At 32.4% G+C, this 20,071-nt stretch overlaps 1 pseudogene; it reads left to right on the forward strand.

Annotated features, from left to right (window-relative positions):
- Window positions 1-2,442: 2,442 nt before the first annotated feature.
- Window positions 2,443-5,686, forward strand: LOC121259153 (annotated as a pseudogene).
- The last annotated feature ends 14,385 nt before the right edge of the window (window positions 5,687-20,071 follow it).

Here is a 20,071-nt window from a genome sequence, read left to right on the forward strand (position 1 = left end):
TAGGGTACTCACCCCTTTACTTCAAAAAGATTTTCCAATTCTGAAATTGTTTATTGCTATTATGATTATATTGATGCCTGGTCCAAATTCATATTATTTCATACTCTAGATATGAGTCACTCCTGATTTCTCAATTTTGATAAAAAATTCAAAAGCAAGCTTCTCATTTGGTTCTTAAAATGGTGGAACCAGTTTGGTCCATTCCTGAAACTTTTCCTGAACAACTTTAGAAAGCTGTTAAAAGTTTTGCTAATGCAATTGTTTCAAAATTGGATCGACATGATGCCAAATTTCCCTACTCCCTCCATTTCTGTAAACAGTACAAGGTCCCTTGGGTTTTAAAATAGAGTTATGAGAGAAATGGTGACTTGTTGGTTCGATACTGCTTTGTCAAGTGGTGGGATAGATATCCCCATACACGACATTATTGATCACATTACCAGAGATTTCCCTCAGACTGCTTCAGATCTGTAAAATACTGAGGAATTCCTTGTTATTGTTCATCAATCAACAATGCCTGGATACCTACTGATCCAAGCGACCACTACTACTGAGAATACTAAACAGAGGGAAAAAGCTGCTTCCTCTTCTGCAACTATTAAATCTAATAAATCCTCAAAGTCTAAAAAGAAGAATGTTCTTGGAGGGTTTAATAAAAAGGATTTGATTTATTTGTTGAAGGAGTCCCTCGAAAATGATAATTTTGATGAATCCGATAACCAGTCAGAAGCATCTTCCGAAACTTCAGTTGTGGACCCATACAACAATATATTTGAACATGATTAAGAAGATATCCCAAAGTGATTTGAAGATGAATGATCCGTCGGCACAAACCGACAAGATCTGTTGAAGGCTACCATCCTAAAGACTAATTGGCCGTCTCACTTGATTCGACATTGGCAAAAGATATACTACCGTCCTCCCAAGACTGATTAGTCTCCAACTACCAAATTCCTGATTTCACTTTGCTTCAGTATTACTCCTACAACTGCCAGATTCCAGATTTCACTATTTGCTTTAGTACTACTTTCACTATTTGCTTTAATAATTGTAATAGGTGTCCCTTTCACCTATAAAATGGGAACCTTGCTTCAGAGGAAGGCATTGTAATCTGATCCCTATAATTATTTGTGCTTAGTTATTCGTGCTTCTCCTTCCGCCTCTCATTGGTATTATAGATGGTATCAACATATCCTTGGATGATTCTTTATCATCTAATGATAATAAATGTTCTACATCTTATATAGTAGAATAAGAGTAGAATAATAGTGTGGTGTATAAAATTTTCCTTTTAAAAATAATCGGTAGTTTAGTTTTTGTTTTGAGTTGAATGAGTCTCACAGCAAGCATCACTCTGTTAATTACACTCCACCCTGTGTGCAACGAAACTTGTAAATAAAATAATCCTTACACGTCAACTTATGTTTATTGGAGGAATTTATTAAATTGGGAGCTGAGAAATCAATGGCATGGGCCATATCTCTAAAAAATAAAAATTGTGCCATTTCCCTCGTACAACCACGCCCACCCCACATTTAGTACCGGATAAAGACATTTGCGAAAATAAATAAATATGAGTACTATATATAGATACAAAAAAATTATGTAAAAATAAATTAATAAATTAACGTGACAGCTTCGTGAATAAATAAATCAAATAAAACATTAAGTACTTCAACAAAAACGTTTTTTTTTTCAAGTGAATAAAGCAGATAGATAACGTACGCTAGCTGGCAACACTAATCATACGAGTAGTTAAGAAACGCATGCATGTAAGTTTCCTTCAGATTTTGAAGCGAAAGTCTATAAAAATACGTCTTCGACAGAACTAATTAATGATATTAGTTCGTACGTAGATGGTAGATGAAAATGATTTAAGTACTGACAAAGACCACTAAATAGAACACGTCTCTTTGTCTTACACATCTTTGAAGGACGTACGTACACGTCTCTTAGTCTTGGCAAATTAATTGATCGATTGGATTTGAAGAATTTGCTCGAATGCCGTTTTGGCCAAAACCTTTTATTTTTTTATTTTTGAAGGTCGGGAACCTCTTCAAGGCATGATCTTTTGGATTCATCTCAACAGAGTAAATCTCGAATACGTGCACAGTACTCTAAAAAATTTTCTTATATAAACCTAATTAAATTGCTGACTTTGTATTTTGGCCAAAGCTTCTTTCAATTATATCTCCTTTTCAATGTGAGCAAAGATGGGCATGCAACTAGAATATTAAATGGTTGATATATAAGCCTTGTTGGCAATGTAAGTGACACGTGATAATCCTGACATGTAGTATCACATGTGTTTCACGAGCCTTATGATCAGTAAAACAAAGATTATACTATTTCTGGAGAGAGTGGCTGTCATATCTACCACTATAAATAGGGTACCTCTACGCCAACACAATAAGCACAAACTCACTCAGCTACCAAATCACAAAAAGAGAGAGTAGGAGAGATGGAAATCATGAATACAGGAATGGGAGAAACAAGTTATGCAAAGAACTCCAAAGTTCAGGTGAACCTAGCTATCCCTCCCAATACACAAACATGAGGCATCCACACACACCATTTCCTATATGCATGAGTGTGTATGCGAACACGCGCATCATGCATATGTATTTGTATACTACTAATTCAAAATATGTTTTTCATTTCATTGTCAAAATAATTGATTGATGAGAATTAGTTATCTACTGGCCAACTTATGGGCATTATGCTTGTTGATTAACTCATCGAAATTCTTTTTTTGGATTTTCGACAGCTGAAGGTGATATCTATGACGATGCCCATCATAAAGGAAGCTATAACCAATCTCTACTACAACACTTCACCAAGAAGCCTAGTGATTGCAGACTTGGGTTGTTCTTCTGGACCTAATACTTTGTTCGCAGTTTCTGAACTTATCAAGGTAATGGAAAAGCTTCGCCGACAACAGGACCAGCCATCAACTGAATACCAAGTGTTCTTGAATGACCTTCCGGAAAATGACTTTAATGTCATATTCAACTTATTGCCAAGCTTCCATAAAAACTTCAGTTCTCAACTGGGGGTGGATGCTGGTCCATGTTTCATCTCGGGAGTTCCAGGTTCCTTTTATGGCAGGCTTTTTCTCAAAAAGAGTCTCCATTTTACCTTTTCTTCTTATAGCCTCCATTGGTTATCTCAGGTAACTTTTTTTGTCAAGCAAAAATATAGAATGTAAATATGAATGTGATGTTTGCATTATATATGTTGATCACTATGAGCTAAAATATTTTCAAAAAGAAATGACTAAACAAGAGTATTGATTTTAAGGAAAATAAACAAACATGTCACTGAAAATTAGTTCCTAAGCCAACTAGGGATACAAGTGGACAAAGTGGAGTACTTTCTAACTCTTGACCTAATGGGATTGCATGCAGTTAGGGTTGTAAATGAACCAGTATGTTCGATAGTCCGCTTGGTACTCGCTCGGTTAAACTCAAATCGAACTCGACTCGTGAAAAAAAAAAACTCGTTTGTGAAAGCAGATACCTGTTTGATTTGTAAATCATACATACCGAACAAAACTCAACTCGACTCGACTCGACTAAGGCTCATTAAGGCCCACTCATTTATGCTCGAGTCGACTAGATTAAAACTCATTCATATATTGATAAATATATACACACATCTATGTATATATACGTACATATATATATGTATGTATTAGCTAATAATATAAGTATACCACTTTTATAATTAAATATATAATATGTAATCTAATTACTTATGTCTATATAATGAGTATACTTCATAGGTATATTTTATAATTTGTATAATAATTAGTCGATACAATTTAATCATTTTATATACTAGTATGTGGGAATCATATATGAAATAGGTATATGCTTCCATATTAAGTGTATGTATTAATAATATATATAGGTATATAATATATATTGTTATTTTCGATAAATATCAATTAGTTAGATATTAATTACTTATAAATTTTTTAAAATTTTATAATTCAATAAAGGTTCTACTTGTTAGTTGTATAAATTCAATATTAGATCTTTATTTTTTTATTTATTTAATTTATTAATTATTAAATTTTATTCAAAAAACAAAAAAATAAACAATTCGAGCTTAAGCTCAAGCTTGAGCTCGGTTCGAGTCGAACTCGTTTGTGGGATGAGCTCGAGTTGAGAGTTTAACTGATCAAATCGAGCAAGATTAAAGAATAAAAAAAAAATCTCGAGTTTAAGTATTTTGAGTCGAGCCGAGCCCGACAAGCCAAAGACTGACTTAGCTTTGGCTTGCCGAGCTCGGCTTGTCTCGATTACAGCCCTACATGTTGTGTAAGTAGAGTTTCAAACCTTGGATACGGTGCTGAATTAAGGATTTTTGTGTAAGTAGAGTCTCCAAGTACTCTCGACCTACCCCAGTCACGATCTACATCAAGCCTCAGCTTGCCCTTTGAGCTCCCCCCATAATTTCTTTATTCTAGATAAAAAGTTTCTAATAATTTGAATATGTGGATTGGAGTACGTACTCAATACCATTGTTTCTAATAGGCATACTTAAAACTGCGAAATACATAATGAATACTATTGTTTCTGTTCATAATTAGGTTCCTGAACACTTGGAGAATAACAAAATGAGCATTTACATCTCAAGCACAAGCCCTCCAAATGTGGCAAAGGCTTACTATGCGCAGTTTCAAAAAGATTTCTCAATGTTTTTGAAGTCTCGTGCAGAGGAGTTGGTGGTAGGTGGGCGAATGGTTTTAACGTTTATGGGGAGAAAAAGCGAGGATCCATCCAACAAAGAGTGTTGTTACATTTGGGAGGTTTTAGCTATCGCACTCAGTGACATGGTCGATAAGGTGTGCAATCATCTCAATTGTATATGCGAAATGAGTTGTACAAGATTAAAATAGACAAGTCATATATAAGTCATTGTAAAAAAGTAGACTCCACCTAAAAGAAGTGTAAAAAAAAAAAAAAACTATTATTTATTAGCGGAATCTATTTTTTTAGAAAATACTTGTATGAGACTTGTATATTTGAATTTTTTTACCTAGCATTACTCAACGATGGATAAAACATATGTTGTTCATCTTTATATGATATATATAGGGACTTATTGGAGAAGAAAAACTAGACTCCTTCAACCTACCTCACTATGCGCCATCTGCGTCAGAGGTGAAATCTGTAGTTTTGATGGAGAATTCTTTCTCTATTGATCGCTTGGAGTTTACTGAACTCAAATGGAGTACTATGTTTGGTGAACGCAACTTGTCTGAGGCACTTGCCGATAGTGCAATGTGCGTAAGAGCTGTGGCCGAACCTTTTCTTGTTAGTCATTTTGGAGATGCAATCATAGAGGAGGTTTCCGCAAGTACAAAGAAATTCTTGCTGGAAGCATTTCCAAAGAGAGCAGCAGCATCATGAATGTGACTATTTCTCTGACAAAAAAAGGATAATCGTTATCTGGGTGTTTACATATATATGGCCTTTTCTGGACCAAATAAGTAATAATTTGGCCTTCTCAGCTTTTCTAATAATGCTCCAGCCAGTTTCTGGACCAAATAAGTAATAATATGTACGTTGTATTTCTCAGCTTTTCTAATTATGCTCCAGATCATAATCAGGCCTAGCTATATCTTTTTATGTACTGTGGGATCTTGAATGAAATAATTTGTCTTCAGAATATTATTATCCCCTACTTATTTCCAGCCAGTTCAAAGGTAGATTAATCACTTCCTTGGGACCTTTAGCCGATGATTTGTTTATTTGTAATTGTCTAACCTCAGTAAGAAAAATGCTAGTTTCTATGCAAAATAGAATTGCGATACAGAGCTTCATTCTGTAAATTGTTTCGAAACATTTTCTGGCTAATGCTAATCAATAATGGATTCAGAAAGAAATAGCTTCGAGATTGGTTATGTATTTGGTTGATTTAGTCTAGAAGTTGTCAATGTAATATCGCCATAATTGGTATGTATAAAAACCTATAAGTTGGAGATCAAATTCAAATATGTGCAGTAAATGAACGTCCGAGTCTAAATCACAAAACTTTGTATACCTATCAAGAAGTGAAGGTTCACTACATATTCTCATTTTCAATGTCTAGTACATTGTAGGGATCTTATAAGAAGGGTGTCTCAGTTTTCGTCATACCATTCACTTTATTTTGTTGGTACATGAAGTCATTGGGGGAAATTACCACCAGAATAGTGGTTTGGGTCGAGTTTCATTCACTAAATGGGGTTCAAAAAGTCGCACTTTGCCGAGCATAAGTCTGATTGTAATTGTTTTTGGTTCATGAGTTTAATGAGTTCAGATTGTATTGCGATTGTTATTACAGATTTGCTAATTTTAATGGTTTATATTTGAAAAAATACTGAAGGAAATGAGATCTAGTAGATAAAGTGGGAACTCAACCTAAACCATAGATGTTTAAAAGAACTCAATAGTTTCTAAGTGGGAACTTCAGTTGTTAGCGCATCATTTCTAGTTTTTCAGTACTCTAACAACATGGTTCAAGTTGAGATCTAGGATATTTAACTATAGTTTTTGTTGGAATAAACGAATTAGATTTTATTTGTTAAATGTTCATGTTAATGACAGGTACAAGTACTGGCAATTGTAGATGTTTCTTGCAGTCAAAGGAGACTCAGTTCGTGGGATTTTATGTATGTGTCGAGAAAGGGTGTTCTCTGTTGCTATTCTGAAGCCCCAACAGTGCTTCCGGATGACGGAGGTGAAGCTATTGCCATAATGAGTAAAGCACTTGAACATTTCCTTGAGAAAGCTCATGAGGATCATGTTGTTGCTGGAGCCGTTGGTATTGGAGGAAGTGGAGGGACGTCTCTTATATCAATTGCCTTGAGGCTTCTTCCAATTGGAATTCCCAAGGCAATTGTGTCAACTGTTGATATTGTTTCCATCTATAGTGGATATCTGTGGGATTAATAGTTTAAGTAGGGTCGTGTTATCAAATGCTGGAGCTGCATTTATCGTTTTATGAAATGCAAAATTGCTAATAAACTTTTATATTCAAGTTCTAATATTTCATTCTCAATTGATAACATGGCTAGAATATTCTTTCTATGCTTATGAATATTCCAGAATAAAATAAATATTAACATAAACAATAGAACCTGGTTTAACAAATAGGCTTCACTTTTATATAACAAATGAGCACCACTTTTATATAAAATTATTAATCTGCATAATAAAATAAAATATATTAATATTAATATTCGAAATTAATAAATAAATTATAAATTATATAAGTTGAAAAAAAAAACAAAATTTGACAAAAAAAAGTCAAGGAATACGTGACCCATGGGCCATGTGAATTCAATTGTGAAACATTTGGCCGCTGTGATCGGTTGAAGTCTAGAGACTAGAAGATAAGTCACATGGCTATTTTATTGCCACAAAATTTTACTATATGTAACACAAATTTTTCAGCTTTACCTTTACATTCGTCGCCATAGCACAACAGAGATGCTGCTCAACATCTATAAGTGCGATGTAGTGATGGGAGAGGTTGCCAATGTCAAATACGAGCAAGATGGATGCAAGAGAGCTAGATTAGAGACTGTCAACTAGAGTCTAGAATACAAGAGAGATGAAATAAGATTTGTAAATTTCAACTATAAAATGAGAGTTCTTGAGATGTTCTAAAATTTTTTTCACAGATAGATTGGAACGTCTTTTTTGAGATTTTCTTGTGACTTTTAACTTTTCTAAGTGAGTTGTAGAGTCTATGTAAAGCTTGTTAACGTCTTCTTTTTTTTTTTTTTTTTTGACCATAGAGTTAAGAATTGGTTTTTTGTAATTTTCAAGGTTAATATTGTTTAGTTTAGATTTTTTTTTTTTAATGATTAACTCTTAGTATTTTTTGGGTTTCATTTATTACGAGACCTTGGGCAACCGCCTAACTCATTTTATGGAATAGCCGGCCCGGCTAGCTCATAAAGTTGATGGTGAACAGTTGTGATGGACAATTATTTGGAGAATATCCAGAAAATAAAAGTTGGAAAATTTTTTTTTTTTAAGTTTATTTTTTATTCACTCAATATATTATTTAAGAGTGTCAAAGACTCAAAATAATGAGAAATACTATGAATCTCATAATCAGGCTTAATTATGAATAAAAAATTATAGTTAGTAGTCGTACGTCACACACTTATTAAAAATAAAAAATAATAATTAAATGACTCATATCAGTATTTTGTGTAGAGCTTCTGGGTAAAAAATTCATTGTAAACATAATTACATGTCAACGTTATGTAAGAAAAATTTTAACATAATTGAGTATTTAAAAAAATTTATATAGTGAGTATTTAGTATTTTCACCGGTTGCCTTTTTCCGACATGTCTTTTTTAATATATATATATATATATATTTATTTATTTACCTTCAGTTTATTATATTTCTTAGGCTCGTTAAAATTAAATTTTCATATTATTTTAGTACCTACTTTGATCATTTTAGGCCCCATTTGGATAGTAAAAACGTTTCATCGTATCTTATTTCCTCAATTCACTATTCAAACAACACCTTAAAATCAATTATTTAGTTGATAGAATTAAATTGAAAATAATCAGAGAGAAACGTTTGTCATATATTGTAGTGAGTTCAAATCTGAACTCCGACTCTGATTCCAACTTGTGTAGGTTCTAATTCCGATTTTGACTTGTCTAGTGTCTAATTACATGTTATTATACTTTAGTAAATTAATATATGTGTTATTAATTTATTATACTAGACTTATTTAAATACTAGAATTTAATTTATTTCTATACTTGATTATGCATGGTAGTAATTTTACATATACTAAACTTTCATTAGTCTATTTATATTATATTATAAATATATTATTTTATAATAATTAGCTCATACTAGTATATTATTGAGTTTAACTATATAAGTTATAGTTATATAGCTACATAACTATACTAGTATATATAATAAATTAAAGATAAATATATATTTTTATAACATATGTATAATATCAGAGTTGGAGGACAAAGTCGGAGTCAAAGTTGGAGCATAATGTCGGAGTAGGATCGGATCGGATCGGAGTCGGAGTCGGAGTCGGAGTCGGTCCAGTGACACCCTAACTCCAACTGAAAAATTAAAAAAAAAAAAAACTGACTCTGACTCTATCTTATCGGAATCAAAGCATAGTTAGAGCGAAGTCGGATTCGAAGTTAGATTTTCGAGCTCAGCCCTACATCTTGTTCTACTTTTAAACTACCCACCATTTAAAATTGGGGCCCACATGTCAGGTCGATTACTTTTTATTATTAGAACTTTGGGGTTATACCAATACACACATAAGGCAACCGATTTGAGTTGGGACAATTTTTAATTTACTATCGCACTTCTCGGCTTATTTTACACTCCAAAGGAATTTTCCTTCAAAATCTTAAGGGGACCTTGGCCCTTGGCCTCCACATAGTTTCGCCCCTGATAATGACGCCTTTGTGAATGAATAGAAGTAGTACAGATGCTGAAGAAATTAGAAGCAGATTGTATCCTATTCGATGATTCTCTCCTGGCCTTAACTCGATATCTTTACAAATGGCTTGTTTATACAATTAGGAGTAGTTGGGGGTATACTCAAAACAACAAAAGGAAGACTTGTAGGAGATCTCATAATCAAAGGGTCATGTAATGTTCAGGGAAATTTTGTGTCGTTGTAAAGCTGGTGATCTATCTGCTTTGGGAGCTTTGTACCTTTGGAAGATATCCTTGTTCTTGATTTGGAGACTTTATACCATTGGAAGGGTGACTAGAGCTATTCCCAAGTTTGTTTTCAATTTTGGGTTGTAATTGAGCAATAGTAAACCAAGATTGTGGTTTTGTGAAAATATTAGTTAGTTGTGTAGAAGGAGTATATTGAGTTGGAAGGAGTCCAAGTGCCACACATTTTCATACATAGTGATAACCAAGCTCAATGTGTTTGCTACAAGGAATCACTACAACAAAAAAGACTTTTTGGGAAGATTTTGTTTTGGAACGAAATGAAAATCATCCCAAAAAGTGAGATTTTGGGGCAAATTTCAGATTTCGTCCCAAAAAAATGACGGAAGAAAAAAACCATTCGAACGGTATAAAGAGTCGAAATATTTTGTCCCTAATAATGAAACCGTTCGAATGTAATATTTTAACGTTCGGACAGTTAGATTTAACCGTTCGAACGTACATTTTGGCGCGTTAAGTAATATTATTATAGCGGGAAATTGTTATACCGTTCGAACGTAAAATTGTTACCTTTCGAATGATTAATCAGCACTGTTCAAACATACATTTTAGCGCATTAAGTATAATTATTATAGCGGGAAACTACTCTACGTTCGAACATAAAATTTAACCGTTCGAATGATGAATCAGAACTGTTCGAACGTTATTTGTATGGTTCGAACGGTGATCATATGTTTTTATTTAGAGAATTATATTTATATTAACTATTAATTATAAGAAATTTATTAATTAAATAATAGGAATAATATCAATCAATAATTAGTTTACAAAATAAAAAATAATACTAATTCATAATTAAATACTAAATTTACAAAACACTAAATATTGTCCATTCTAAAAATAAAAATAGATAAATAAATAAAAGATAGAAAGTACTAAGACCCCAACTCTTTGCACACTTCCTCAACTGCAGCTAAGCGTTCCTCTATCTGTGTCAGTAGAGTACTGATGGTGACCTAAGTCGCAGACATGGCATCAAGCTTCGTACGTAACTAAGAGATTGTACCAGTAATCTCTGTATGAAACTCAGATACAGCAGAACGGACCTCCATACGCACTGCATCGATCAACGTTGCTGTCCGCTGATCGCTGCACGCACGATCTCAGCCATGTCCACACGAGTAGCACTGTGTACTGATGCCTCAGTCTGTCTGGATATCCCCGCGGCCGATACTCCATGATCTCTCGGTTGTGCATCTCTCTGAGGATCAACCGGGTCTGGAACATGTCCACGAAGACACAGTCTCGAGTGTCCCGTGCTGCGTGAGAGGGTGGTGCTATTGATCGGTCTCATCGGCTCCCGTTTACTCTCGGCAACATCAGGCACGACACCGGCAAATAGCAGAAATCGGGTGATCAGGGTCCTGAATGGCAGTAAATCCATCGAAATGTACCGAGACTCTGATAAAATCCTATCGAATATATACCCCACCAGGTCGATAGGAATACCACGGGTGACCCGTATCATAAATTTCGTCCGATCAATGTCAACCTCTATCTTGTGCTGTTGAGGGTCAATATTATTGGCAATTATCAAATCAAGATCTTGAAGAAAGAAGATAGATATGTCTGCTTGATGCTCTTCGTCCCGTCATACGGGGGAGCATATGGACCAACAACCAAATCCCTCACCTCATGATCAGTAAGGGTATCGACCTCATCTGTATAAATTGATGCCTCCTCCTCAACTGTCTCCGCCTCAACTGAAGGATCAGACTCTCTAGGCACCACGTTCGGATATGCATCTAGTAGCCTAGGAATACCGAGATGCTCAGCGAGTCCATCCCGTGAAAATACAACTAGAACTTCTCGGACAGAGATCCTGTATGCCCCTCCGTCATCTGGGCTGGCACCACTGAGTTCTCTATAGAACTCAGAAACAATGTCAATATAGCAGATGCTCTCCCATGATTCCTCCCGCTCATCTAAGATAGGTCCCCAACCACGATCGCTGAAGACCGATGGTAGGGAATGACCCTCCCAGACAAGACTCTGGAAATCAAAAAACTTCACTTGTCACTCTAGTGAAATAGTCCTCTCCCTGCCTGGACTAATACTAGTCTCAGCTAGATTGCGTCGCTTACGTCCTGCCCTAGAAGAAGACATTTTAATCAACCTAAAATTTACAATTAAAGAGTTTATCAATAAAACATTAATGATAAAAATATAATAAATAACTAATCACTAAATTGCATAAGAATAGTAAGCAAAATAAAGTGAGACATTGTGAACAACAGAATTTTATAAAAATAATATCACATTATTTAATATTAATTAGATTAATATTAATAGAAATTAAATATTTAACAAAATGTGATAAATTTCTATATTAATTTAATTATAATATGATATATATTCTCGTTAAGATTTAATAGAACTACAATATGGAATAAAAATATCGATTCACTAATATTACTATATTTAATTAAACCGTCTGAACGCCTAAAATAGTGTTCGAACGGTATGCAATCCTGTTTCCTTGTATAGTTCGAACGAATAAAATAACGGTCGAATGGAAATTGTTCAAACGTCTAAAACAACGTCCGAACAGTTAATTAAAAAACTTGTGCCGTTTGAACGCCCTACCCAGCGTTCGAACGGTATGCAAATGGAACTCAGTGACTACGCTGAGTCAACTCAGCCATTGAAATTTATGGAATCCTTCGATTCCATCAATGACTTCAACAAACTAATACAAAGAGACTTAAATAAACCTTCCTATAATGGTTTTAAGTAAATTTACGATAAGTATTGATGGATAAATTGTTTTATCCTAATTTAAACAAATAATCCATCAAAAACTTAAATTTAAATGGTAAAATAGTTAGAAAAATAGCATACCGGTGCTTAGAGGAAGAGGCTTCGACTGGGTACTGTTCGCGGTGGCGACGGCGGCTTTAAATGGCGGAGATGGACGGTTATGTTGGAGAAAACAACGTTTCGTTAGTAGTTCGGCGTCCGTAAAAATGACCGTCCGCGACAACTTATATATGTAATACCGTTCGAACGGTTAAATATGTTCGAACGGTTTACTTCAATATATTTAAATACTATACTAATATATTAACATATTATATTTTAGTTATAATCTAATTAGATGACATTATATATGATATTATATATATGTTATCTATAGTCTACTATATTAACATATTATATTTTAGTTATAGTCTAATTAGATGACACTATATATGATACTATATATATGTTATATATAGTCTAAAATATTAACATAATATATTGTAGTTATAGTCTAATTAGATAACACTATATATGATACTATTATATTTTAGTTATGGTCTAATTCGATGACACTATCTATGCTAGTACTATAGATGACACTATATACGATACTATATATATATGTTATCTATAGTCTAATATATTAACATAATGTATTTTAGTTATGATCTAATTAGATGACACTATCTATGCTAGTACTATAGATGACACTATATATGATACTATATATATGTTATATATAGTCTAATATATTAACATAATATATTTTAGTTATAGTCTAATTAGATGACACTATATATGCTAGTATATATATGTTATCTATAGTCTAATATATTAACATATTATATTTTAGTTATGGTCTAATTAGATGACACTATCTATACTAGTACTATAGATAACAATATATACGATACTATATATATATATATATGTTATCTATAGTCTAATATATTAACATAATATATTTTAGTTATAGTCTAATTAGATGACACTATATATGATACTATATATATGTTATCTATAGTCTAATATATTAACATAATATATTTTAGTTATAGTATAATTAGATGACACCATATATTATACTATATATATGTTATCTATAATCTAATATATTAACATATTATATTTTAGTTATGGTCTAATTAGATAACACTATCTATGCTAGTACTATAATATAATATATAATATGCTCGATTATATATTATAATATGATATTACTATGTTACTAAACTATACTATCATCTAATATGTCTATATATATTAATATTGTTCTTTTATTTGAAGGTATAGTGTAAAAAAAATTTATTAAACATTTACCAAACCGTTTGAACTGTTAATTATAAGAGTTCGAATGGATGGTTAATATTCGAGCGAGAATGTATCCATTACCATTCGAACATTATATTTATACGTTCGAACGTGAAAAGTTAGGAGGAAATTTTTTTTCCGCTTCATAGTTTCACGTTCGAACGGTTATTTACTAACCATTCGAACAGGAAATGTTCTGCAAATACACGACAGAACCTCACAGTCTCGTTCTCCTCCCGCGCGCCACTCTCACACTCTTACGAAACAGATCAGCCCCTTCGCGAACTAGAGCCATTCTTCCTCAATCTAGCCCCCAAACTCAAAAGAGTTTTCATCTCACTCAATTATTCACGGATTACATTTTTTTGGAGAGCTCATTCGCACTGGGTACAGGACATATAATATAATCTCCTTGCCTTTTCATCTCCAAAAATCCAGGTATACTTTTTATATTATCATTTTGGTTTGAATATGATATTTTGCATACTCTTAATATTGTATGCTCTTGAAATTGTTGTTTGTGTTACTGTGAGTTCATGATTAATGGGATTTTCTGTTGTTGAAAACAACTAAAATCTGAAATGAACCCGTTCGAACGGTTTATGCTTACTATTCGAACGGGTATGTTTTGTTCGAACATAGTTTATAACCGTTTGAATGGAAACTATACATCAATGTATTTACAATTAGAATACAAATATATAAGGAAAGTTGTCAATAATGATTATTCAAAAATAGTTAGGATTTAATAACACTTAAATAGTTAATTCTAAATGAATTAAATTAAGTATTTAATTTAAAATACTACTAAATTTTAAATTAAAATACAAATAATTAGGATTTAATAATACTTAAATAGTTAATTCTAAATTAATAAAAAGAAGTATTTAAATTAAAATACTACTGAATCTTTAAATTAAAATACTTCTAAATCTTTAAATTAAAATTAAAATAGTTAGAATTTAATAACACTTAAATAGTTAATTCTAAATGAATAAAACGAAGTATTTAAATTAAAGTACTGTTAATATTTAAATTAAAATACAAATAGTTAAGATTTAATAATACTTAAATACTTAATACTAAATTAATAAAATGAAGTATTTAAATTAAAATACTCCTAAATCTTTAAATTAAAAACACAAATAGTTAAATTTAATAATACTTAAATACTTAATTCTAAATTAATAAAATGAAGTATTTGAATTAAAATACTACTAAATCTTTAAATTAAAATACAAATAGTTAGAATTTAATAACACTTAAATAGTTAATTCTAAATGAATAAAATGAAGTATTTAAATTAAAATGCTAGTTAATCTTTAAATTAAAATACAAATAGTTAAGATTTAATAATATTTAAATACTTAATACTAAATTAATAAAATGAAGTATTTAAGTTAAAATACTACTAAATCTTTAAATAATACCTAATAATTATGTTTTTGTTGTATTGTTGTATAAATAATATGTTGTTATTGTTTGACATATGTTAGCATATCTTGCATTGTTTGATTATGCGAATAAACCTTAGACCAGTTCGAGAGTTATCAATTCGGATGAATGCTTGATTGATAACTCTTGAATTGTCCAGAATGGACAGTTTTGGATTCTAAGATCATTCTCGTAAACTATCGAACTATATTTGTTGTCGTCCAACATTATGATTTTGGTATATTCATCTCTTGTTCTCCAGATATGCAGTTTTGGTGATGGTGCAACGACGTGTTAATTATAAGTGCACACAACCAAACGAACATATTTGGATAACTATGAGAAGATGCTGCCGAAATTTTGTTGGACGTGACAAATAATAGATCATAGGTTGGCGACTATGATCTTACAATCCTGAACGGGATAGGACCAATTACCTTGTGAAATGTGGCATACTCCTTGATTGATACATGATACATGCTTACTTGCTGATGCACACGTGATTATTTGTAATAAAGATAGTCGGCATGGATAAAAGTTGGATGAAAGTTAGCGATTGATTGAGTCAGAATTACAAAGTATATGCTGAACATATTAAGAAATTCTTGGAGTTTGCATTGGGTACATGCGATAGTGATGGGCGTATTAGATACCCATGCAGAGAATGTAGGAATTTGCGCTCTCATAAGACAGACTTGGTAAGAGAGCATCTGTTTGTCAAAGGTATTGACAAGGGTTATACTGATTGGGTATTACACGATGAACCATATCTAACTTTATTTAAGGCTCTACATGGAGAAGAAAATATCGATGAAGATGTACTACCAGAGGTTGTTGGAGATGAATACGATGAGGATATAGAGCAAATGTTAGGTAACATCGGTGCGGGAATGTTTATGGATGAAGGTGACACAGACACATCAAGCTCAAATGATGAGGGCCATAACACTTTTGCACGATTGTGGAATGATTAACAGCTTGAGCTATATCCAGGATGCAGAAGACATAGTAAGTTATCATTTACCATAAGACTGATTTCGAATTAAATTTTGGTTGGAGAGATGAGTGTAAGACTGTGGAAGAGCTTATGGGTAATGCATTCCGCAAATATAAGGTGATGTGCCATGAGCATTATAATAAGTTTGAGAAGAATGAAGATGCACGCCAATATCCTTTTCAGCATGTCCGACCTTCTGAGTGGGAAAAACTCTATGACATGTTTGAGGATCCATCATGTCAGGTATAATTAAATTTAATTATTTTACATGTCCTATTTGTCATTTCGCTTCATAATATTTTCAATTTCTTTGCAGGAGCGAAGTTCTATAAACAAAACAAATAAATCAAAATTGAAGATTAATCATCATGCAGGCTCAAGATCTTTCCATCGTCTCTCTAAGAAATTGGTATTGCTATTTTTTTCTATTGGATATAGTTAATTATTTGGATAATCATAATGATTTTATATCTTAACACATATTTCTTGTAGCAAGATTAAGAAACCAATTATGATCTGACAAAATTATATGATGCATCGCACACTGATCATAATGGAGAGTGGACTCATCCTGATGCTTGTGAAAATTATGTAAATATTATAACCTGTTTTAATTAGTTATATTAGAATATATATATATATAGATATATATGAAGATATTAATTCTTTATTTTATATATGTCTAGGATAAAATGGTTGCCCTACGTGCTGAATCTGCATCAGATCAAAATTTCTCAACAAGTGATATTGATATTTTTACACAAGTCTTGGATCAACATTCAGGATATTTGAAGGGTTTGGGTCACTGTGTAAAGCCTTCTCCCTCTTCCTCTTCTTCCGGGTTTGCATCTATGACTTCTATAGTGCTAGAGAATACAAATTTCAGAATCGAAAAATTGACTGTAATGCAGCATGAGTTAAAGGCTCAATTGGCAAAACAAGCAGATATGAAGATGCGCCTCAAACAACGTGAAGAACAACAAGAAGAGTTCAGAAGACAGATACAACTCTAAATGTAGCAGCTTATGCAACGATACAGGCCTCCAAGCAACTGATGGTTTTTTGCATACAGATTTTGGGATTATCTATTTATGTACGAACAATACCAGTCTCACGGTTATTTATTTAGTTCGCACTTATTATAAAACTTTTGTGAGTATTAAACAGTTTCTAATGTATTTTTCCAAATATTATGAATGTCTATTTGGTTTTTTATTATTGACTTTAAATAAAATAGTTATCGTTCGAACGCTCTAATTGCGTAGAGTTCAAATGATCACGTACCGTTCGAACTCCATTTATTTTCATAGTGTTCGAACATAACATATACCACTCGAACGCTTATACCGTTAGATCTGACCCTTTAATGTTCGAACGGAAATCTAAATAAATACCTTTCGAATGTGTGTATAATTTATTTTTGTTCGAACGTATTTTGCAATCGTTCAAACACATTATCATGTTAGAATGTAAAATTGTAACCGTTCGAACGATATTCTGGGACGAATTTCAACCGTGACAAAAGAAATTCTTGTTCGAACGGTTTCCTTCAAATTCGTCCCAAAAGATATTTTTTTGCACGAAATGGTGATTTTCGTCCCAATATAACTTTTGGCATAGTGTTGTTGGAACGAGCTCGGGACAAATTTTTTTTGTCCTAAAAAATCTTTTGAGACGAAATGGCTATAATTTGGGACAAAAATTTCCGTCCCTAAAGATCCTTTTTATTGTAGTGTATGAACACCGGATTGCAAGTAAGATGGAGAGCATTAAGATTATCACAAAACATAGTGGGATTTTCTAGAGTGGAATATCGAGATCATGCAAGAGGGAGGCAAGCCAAGTTAATTCAATAGTAGTGTGGGCCATGGCACAATTTCTACTTCAGCACTATATCGTGATACGGTAAGCTGTTATTTTTGCACACCAAGAAATGGAGTTATTGCTACGGGTGGAAAATCGTGATTTTGGGTCGTGTTCGTGTCGTATCAAGTCATGAACATTCAACTATATAGGTCAATCAAAACCCAAACCCAAACCGTTAAGCTAAACATGTCAAACTTCCAAATCCTAACCCAACCCATTTAGATAACTGGTCGTGTCGTGTCATCCGTTTTGACTCGTTTAATAATTAATTAGAAATATGTTAACATAACATGACTCATTTAAACCCGCATTTTCATATAAATGGGTTGAATTAAAACGCATAATTCATTTGACCTGATTAACATAATTTCACATAAATATTAAAATCTATATTTCTAAAAATAACCACAATATCTTACAAAATATACATCAATATTTTTCAAATTTTATCCTATATAAAACTAATATTACTAACCATACAATAGAAAATATGAGCATAGGTCTAAAATTACAATCCTAACAAGAAAAACATAAGCATACTGAAAAATACCAATATTACAACTTAACAATAATAAATTTTGATTTTGTAATAAATTTTAAACGGATCAAAACATGTTGATTTCATGTTAAGCAGGTTGACTCGTTATTGACCCGTTTATAAATCTTGTCTTAACGGATCAACCCGTTTTGATCCAAACCTATTAACATTAAAACCAAACCCTCTAATTTCGTGTCTTGCTCGTGTTGGGTTCACGAGTCTTGTCACATATTGTCATCCCTAATTATTACCAATAAATGTGCATAAACCAATGTTGGACCGTCAAGTTTCAGGGTAGTCTATCCAATCAGTCTCAAAGAAGGTAGACAGTTCTAGTGAAGAGTTTGAAACAAGTTCAACTTTGGTCCCTTGAATATAGCGGAGAATGCACTTGACCATCCAATAGTGAGCTTCTATTGGATTGCGCATGAATTGCAAGACAAAGTTGACACTAAAGGCTAATTTAGATCTCCACTAAGGTGCTTGAGGAGGCTATATATATGAATTTATATATATATATATATATATTTAATTTTCTGGTATATTTATATATTTATTTATTTTCTGGTGTTGTTGGGAGAAGAGAATCTCCATATGTTTTATTAGTTAATTTTCTTTTTTCTTAAGACTGCGGGTACGTACGTTTCTCATTAATTTGGCTTCTTAAACATATATTAGGAAGATTCCCCCTAAATGGAGAGATGTTTCTTCTTCTGATCTTCAAAACTAAAACTGCAAATTTAAGCAAAACATGATCATTATTCCTGAACAACAAAGATACTCATGATCGATGTCACCCACAGCTAATTAGTTCAGTGTGATGAGCACGTCTCCATATATCTCTTGGTAAAATCCTATATATATAAATGTGTGTGTGTGTGTCTATATATATATATATATATATATATATATATATATATGTTGACAACTTGTGTGCGTGTATATATATATATATATGTATGTTTCTCCACTGCCCAACTTTTTTACATTCCTTAGCTTGGTTGGTAGTTTCTTATCAATTGGATGTTGCATGTCATGATTATGATTTGCCAAATGCTTTGTGTTTCTTTTTTCTCTTTTTCCTTTTCCCTTTATCCTTTTGGGTGGTGTTCTCCTTTTCTTTTACTGAAATAACAATGATTGAAACAACCATTTGCCTGGCTTGCAGATTGTGACCAACTTGTAAAATAATAAACAACCATTTACCTAATTCCATATATAATATTGTAAATAAGAATTTTAGCTTTGTAATAAATAAGAATTATATAATATATAATTCTATCTCTCTCTCTGTTATATTTTATTATATTTGATTATTAGTGTTTGATTATTTATTATATTGTGTTTGGTAGTTTTTATTACTCAATAACAGATGGAAGAAGATTCTGTGAGTTGTAATGTCGGTACAACCTAAGGGATTGGTGGTGACT

Source organism: Juglans microcarpa x Juglans regia, chromosome 4D (genome assembly GCF_004785595.1).
Source record: "Juglans microcarpa x Juglans regia isolate MS1-56 chromosome 4D, Jm3101_v1.0, whole genome shotgun sequence".
NCBI lineage: Eukaryota > Viridiplantae > Streptophyta > Magnoliopsida > Fagales > Juglandaceae > Juglans > Juglans microcarpa x Juglans regia.